Raw genomic sequence first — 7,192 nt, forward strand, 5'->3', positions numbered from 1 at the left:
CCCGACCACGCCCACCCACCATAGGGTGGGTAGGTGAAGGGGTGAGGCGGGGGGGCCTAGAATTCCCAATATTACCCTACTGATGTCTTTACGGATGATGCCATTGTCATTCTTCTTTATTAATACCATCCCCATCAACTTGATTTTTAGTTATTACACCCAAGAAAATAGTTATAGTCCATAATATTTAATCAAATTCTTATGACTATTATTCAGTTACAATACTGTATTTATTTATTATTGCTTCTGATGAATAAATATTTTCACTTTAATATCTTAATAACTGAATTCATATGAAATAGCAAATTATGGTGTACATATCTATAATCGAGATTTATCAGGATTATGAAAATGGGTTTACATAGCTTTNATTTATCAGGATTATGAAAATGGGTTTACATAGCTTTCTGTTCTAGCCGTCGCTCAATAGCATAATATATCTAGTTGTATTCTATTTAAACACGAGTGTATATTATAGATGTATAGTATAATATAATATAATNTTCTGTTCTAGCCGTCGCTCAATAGCATAATATATCTAGTTGTATTCTATTTAAACACGAGTGTATATTATAGATGTATAGTAGAACAATTATTAAATATTATCAGTATATAATGTTTTTGACACACGTCGTAAGGTATATACTGTTCATACTCAATAATGTGTGTATAGATATACATATAGTAAGACAATTGCTAATAAGTCTACTCTGATCACTTCATATGACTAGGAGAAATTATCGTAGATACTTATGGTACGCCATAAGTATAATATACTTAAATTATTCATGTATAATACATATACTATACATGCAAATAGATACTTTAGTATATTGATCTCTGTTGATCGATTCAATCTAACCCGATCATGATCGATAGAGATAGACTAATAAATATATAGGGATTACGTACTATGTTAGATATAAGAGCTAAATAAATTTTCACAGCACATATATTTCCAAATAATAGACACTTTCCTATACCACCTAGTACAGTATTTTCACTTTAATATGTCTATAATCACCTGTTTATACGTATAATTATTCACTTATAGAAAATGAGATCTTCACTTCTTTTTCTGTTGATACTATTACATATGCCTTGTAATATAAGACAAAGTATTTTCATACATGAAAATCATATATGGGAATTTAAATTTTTATAAAGTGATTATGTTAAGAAATTGGTTTATTAATAATTCTTAAATAATGTGACTATTAAAAAATATTGTTATACTACCTGTTACTATTAATAATGTAATCAAGTTTTAAAAAATGTTTAACTTTGACATGATTCCTAGAAGGTATTAATTTTATTATGATGTGTTTGTTGCTTATTTGCCTAAAAATTCATATATAATTACTGAATAATGAATGTGACGTAGATCATTGTATATAACGTTATACATGTGAGAGAGTGAAGTATTAGCTATAAATAGGTATAGATGATTAAGTATAGTTTTTAATATAAATTCCCTATCTCAACACCTCGAGATATATGATTTGTTTACTTGTAACGCTCTATGCTGAAAAAGTACGCATACAAACTATCATTTATTCAACTAACCAGTGTATTCAATCATAAACAAAAAATAAAATGAAATAAATGCCACAAGTGAGTAAAATAAATTGATAATAGTATTTTTCATTTATCGTTAACATATATTTTATATGTAAAAATAGGAGATTACATTTTAAATATTGTGATTGTAAAACAATATATCAAAAAAGGGCATTATTAAGAGATGTCTACCATAACGGACAATATATAAACATTTGGGCCGATGTAGTGGTCGAATATTTCATTAATCTCGTTACACATAACCTGAATGCTTATAAGCATACGCTCGTCAACCTAGGGAGAGGAAACAGCCTGATATATACATTATATCATTATATAATAATAAGCAAAAAAATGTTTTAATTTTTAATTTTAATTAAGTAATGTGTCGTAATATTAATAATGAATATGATTATACTATATGCGCTTGTGTAAATGAAGCTGCAAGTAATAGTGATACTTCTATTATTAAACCGATCCGAGATAATATATGTATAAACGCAAATTGCATGTACTATTTAATTTTAAATTATCCACGGCTAATAGAATGCCGATATTGCGATGCACAGCTATTTAAATAACATGTATATAGTTAAAATGTGTAAATAAATAAATCTCTAGTTTTTCCAAAAAGACATATGTTTTTAAATTTTTTTATAGCCTCCCAATCTATAAATTGATATTATTTAAACAGTATTTACAATTGGTCATTAATCTCGTTACACATAACTCGAATGCTTATAAGTATATTTTACACACATAATTGTGTGTGTGGTTGGAGAGAGTGTGTGTGCGAGTGAATAGTGAGGTGTATAACTATCAGCCTACATGGGTTCAATTCTTTCTCTTTCCGCAATATAAAAAAAATTGGCGACCCTACAACATTAAATTTGGCGTCTCAAGATGAGACCACTCCAACCACCATTATCTTATAATCAATGGTTAATGGAATTAACCAGTGTTGTAAAGGGATTATTGCCATTTTTAATTGTTTTGGATACACGGTTACGATGGGTCACCCATCCAAGATGTTAAACAATCGACTACGCCCATTTTCATTGATTTTTAACGTGTAAATCATATGTCGCTCTACACCGTGTTTCCAACAGTCTGCGATCTTTTTTACGATATATGTAAAGTTCGGATGCGATCGAATCACGCAGCGCAGTCCGTCGGGCGAAATACGCTCCTGGTCGCGCGATCAAATTGTGTGTTGGGTTTCATGATGGGTGCACGTTCAGTTGTATCGGGTTATATTACAAGGAGTTAGCACCACTCCTCTTCTTCCACCTTTCCATTGAATGGTGTGAGGGGTATGACTGCCATATATTTTTGATCTACTATCGTAGTTGTGGCAGAGAGAGAGCAGAAAAATCGTCGTCACCGAGAGAGCCCCTTTTTTGGCGAAAAATAATTTTTTTATAGCCTGCAAAACTGGTTTAGAAATCTCTGGTGAGATTCATAAAATATTTTTTGTGTGAATTTAATTGGTAAATTTTATAGATTCTTTTACGAGGGCGTTTTATGGAATGCGTAAGAGAGTGTTTGAATCTTGTGTAAGGGTATTATTTTTTTTATTCTACTTATCCACGGGGAACACTGATTTGGTGATATATTTTTATGAAGTATATGTATTATTTATTTCGGGTTCCAGAGATTGCCACGAACTGATGATGCCCCGACATTCATTTACTCCGACACTGTAAAAAAATCCTCCGAATACATTTACTCCGACAACAATTACTACGAATACCTGGTTATAAAAATTTGGATGTTACTACGACGACGAATACTCCGAATAGGACTATTAATTGATTGCTCCGAATGAAATTAGCTCCGAATATCGATTATTCGCGAAATCGATTAAAAAATTATCAAATTTCGGAGTAGATGAATATCGTAGCAATATATTATCTGATGGAAAAATATAACCCTTATCACTAATTAATAAATATTAATTAATATAATAAAATAGCGTTATAATTGATTACTGTCTATTAACGAATAATTATTACAATAAAGATCCCCGAAATGTATCCGACTTTTGATAAAATAGGTACATAAAGGTAACATAACTGGTGTGAGCCCTTAAATTTTTTTTTGGAGGGGAAAGAAGAGCGATTCCAATTTTCAGACGTAAAATCTTTTTTACCTCTCCTTAATAGTGCTTATTATAACATTGTAAGCACATTAATATTATAACATTCAATTAGTTTAGTTAAAAAATATAGAGGTACGTTTTTATGATAATATNGTTAAAAAATATAGAGGTACGTTTTTATGATGATAGTATTCGTTATTAAACAGATGCGTTTATAAAGATATTCGGTATCCCATTCTCTAAAACTGTCATTACAATTAGTTTCATATGAAATCAAACAAAAATATGATTTAATATCATTTCATTGTTCAAAGGTGGGTAACGAAATTAATTCAGTAAAGTTTGGATTTGACCGCAATCTGGAGAGACTTGAGGGGGCTTTGTCTCCTAAAATTCTGCCATAGACTATACCGAAAATGAATTAATTTGTATTTCTTGTTGTATAGAAATATTTTTTTAGATTAGGTAAAAAATTATGTAATTAGAGTTCCCAAATATTTTGTTGCAATACTCCTACGCTCTAGTCAAATTAAGTAAACACAAGGCAGTTATAAGTTAACAGTGGACAATAGTTTATGATTTATCATAAACTTACAAAAATCTTCTGCTAAGTAAATTGGTTTTAAACTTAACTAACTCGATTAAAAATATGCGGTCAATTATTAAATAATGGTTCAGTTTTTTTTCATTTGCATTATTATTATTTGAAGTTTTGTCAAATATACGTATAGAGTTAAATATTTTAATTTATAATCATGATTGATAATCAAACAATTATTCATTTTTTCTCATTAAATGGAAATCAAATATAATAATGTAATATTGAAACTGTACAACTTTTTTTATAAGACATATATATATATATAATTACATTTTTACAAAACATAATACATTACATTACGTGATTTTATTTTGAAAATTAATTTTTATTTTTTTTGGAATATGCTTTCATATTCTAAAAAGTACATATAAAATTAATTCAAATTTTTAAAAAAACTTCATTTTGTATTTATAAAATAATACATTTGTATTTGCAGGATACGCGTTAAGCTAACGAGATAAAAACATTGGCAAAATAATCATCTTTTCGCAGTGTTGGTCTGGCTCAGAAGGCCCTCATTAAATTTAAGATTTTTTTTCTCACTGGACTACTGAGAAAATTGTCCAACAAATTTAATTTTTATTAAAAAAAGGAAAGGCTATTCAGATATTTTTTTCAAGGAAATATTAAACTGATTTCAATAAATGTATATTAGATTTTAAACAAAAAGAACTTTAAATAAATAATTTTTTACTCCTTAATATTTTTAACTTTTTTTTGAGCACCACTGGAGATTATAATGGTTTTACTTATAATTTAACATTGATTATAAAACTCATGTCACAAAATTAAATTTTTTTAACGATGAGTTAATATATTTTTAATTTTAGATGACACACAGAATTTTTAAATAAGAAAAAATTAATTCTACTTATATATAACCAAAACTTACTAATTCTTAGCATAACTCATATTAGACTTGTAGCAAAACTTACACAGTTTAATACTATTTTAATTTTTTTTAATATAAGTTAAAAATAATTTTAGTAATTAATTTTCAATTAAAATTGCTGAAAGAAAAATTAATCATACTCTTCTGAGTCTATAAAAACCTATTGGAAGAAACTTCCAGAAAGTAATAAGACTAAAAAAAATGTGTTCAACAATTACTGCATTGAAGTTGGATATACTGTGTTATTTTATACTTAGATATCCTAATGCAGCACAGGAAAAAATCCAGACATCCCCAAGAATGATTTTATATTGTACAAACAATTTTATGTGTTATATTAGTTATTATTTTTTAATATTACACACTTAGGAATTAATCACTAATAAAATTGCACAAGACAATTTTTACAGCACATATTTGTTATAGAAAAATTAGTTTTCAAATGGATCTCTTAGATGTTAAAAAATAAGTTACTGTTAGATAAAATTTTGTGGATCGACTGAAAAAACAGTTAACTAACAGTTTTTTGATTTGATGAAAATATTTTGTAATTATTGGATAATTAAAAAATAAAATTCTCAAAGATAAATATATATTCTAACAATAGAGAAAACTTTTTCAAAAATGTACATTTGTATTAAACACTATTAATTTTATGTTACTTAATGAATGACTATTATCATTGGAGTATTAATAACATATGTCAAATGTGAGAAATTTTACCAGAAAATAATAAGCAAAATGTATATTATTGTATAATAACTATAGGAGCAAATAAATGCTAATTGAATAGGACATTTTAATTTAAATTTTAGAATATTATTAATAATAATAAAATTAATTTAATAATGTAGTGTTTCTGTAGCCACGTGACCCTGACGTTGCAACATATACGATCAATACGCCCTATTACTAACAATGCAATCGAAATATAACTTTCGATGCATAATCAAACTATCGATAATGTCGGAGTTTTTACTATCTCATTTTTTAAATTTAATGTCGGAGTAAAATCCGTCATAATTTTGGTAACCTATGAATCAGATGGTCGGAGTACCAAATGTTCGTAACAATTACTACTTTGTCAAATGTCGAAGTATGTAAATGTCGGAGCATCATCAGTTCGTGGCAAAGGTGGGATCCCATTTATTTCAGCTATATAAATATGATACTATAGAAAATTTTTCAGAAAATAATTTGTTGTTAATTATGAATAAATGGTCTACAAGGAATTTTCATCAGAGTCAAAAATATACTTATCTTGATTAATTTTTTGCGTTGATTTCCAATCTGCAATTCAATTTTTTCTATCACCACTAATTTTTGATATTGTTACTATTATGTAAATAAAATTAACACAACGGTTAAGTAATGAAATAGATATATTAATATTTTTAAAATAGTATTATATATCAAACAATATAACAATAATAATAAAAGCTTTATATTAGCGGAAAGGTTTCTGTAGGGAAGTGATGAACTTGTCTTTTATTCTCATTACCTGCCGTTGCGTGACCTGTCGGATGACAGAGTGTAAATGTGTCGCAGCCATCTTCTAGTGTTTAAACTGAAGTTGTGATGCAAGGCGTCACCTTGTTTTTATATTTGGTCGTGCCGTAGGGCATACATACTTTATTAGCATCGGACCCTCAAAATCAACGCCACTCGCTTAAAACACTATTTTATACCTCCACGTGGTTACTTGGTAAATCATCCATTATTGGCCGATATACGTATGGTTTAAATTAAAAACATACAATACACTTATGAACTGTCATTCTTGCCGTCTTGCGTCTGTCTAATGGCCAATATTGTTCTTTAACTGCTGCTAAAAGCGACTAAGAACCAATGTGCACAAAAATGATGATTTTGTGTTCGAATATTAGCTTACTGCACGGCAGCGACGTCGCATTGTTGTGACATCCTTCAACTTGAATTAGGCCGTATTTATCTAATAACGGCTTAAGAAAATATAGTTTACTGCTTTGCTTTACCATTTCCTTACGTCGTCATTTTTTCAAGTCCTCATTGAAATAAA

This window comes from Daktulosphaira vitifoliae, unplaced genomic scaffold (assembly GCF_025091365.1).
Source record: "Daktulosphaira vitifoliae isolate Bord-2020 unplaced genomic scaffold, ASM2509136v1 Scaffold_1, whole genome shotgun sequence".
Classification (NCBI taxonomy): Eukaryota; Metazoa; Arthropoda; class Insecta; order Hemiptera; family Phylloxeridae; genus Daktulosphaira; species Daktulosphaira vitifoliae.